A 590-nucleotide genomic window follows, 5' to 3' on the forward strand; every position below is an offset into this window, starting at 1 on the left:
TTCATTTGGTAACTGTGCTTCTCCCTGGCAATAGGAAATTAGCAGGCCGGCGAAAGTGTGGCAGGGCTGGTAGCCCGGGGTGCCTATTTACAAGGATGCCTTACACCCTGCCCGCGCCCCCCCATCCGCTGCCCCCATCAGAGTCTTCCTCTTCCCCCTGACCACCCTCCAGGTTGCATGTTGTCGTGGGGCCCAGGGCCTGGAGAGGAGCCCAAACCAGGAGCACCAAGCAGGGTGGGCTGTGTGGGGGGAGTCATCCCTCCTCTCGCTGCCTCCCTCCCAAGGGCTCATGGGGGCTACAAGGAGAGGGGCCAGCTGGCAGGGGTGGGAGAGGGAGGGAGGCAGGGAGGGCTGGGGAGGGAGGGAGGGAGACATTCAGCTTGGGCTTTCCCCTCCTGAATAAACCATTGATCACTCACTTCTTTGTATCGAACAAGCGTTTCTCTGAGGGTCGCCAGAGGGACTGGTGGCAGTTCTTCCGAACACACCTTTTCCACCTCTGATGAGTATGTGGTCATCTCTCCTCTTTCCTCCTGAAGATGTGGTTCCTTTGGGTCTCCTCCCACCCCCTCTCTACCCCGATCTGAGTC

This window comes from Hippopotamus amphibius, chromosome 9 (assembly GCF_030028045.1).
Source record: "Hippopotamus amphibius kiboko isolate mHipAmp2 chromosome 9, mHipAmp2.hap2, whole genome shotgun sequence".
NCBI classification, from domain to species: Eukaryota; Metazoa; Chordata; class Mammalia; order Artiodactyla; family Hippopotamidae; genus Hippopotamus; species Hippopotamus amphibius.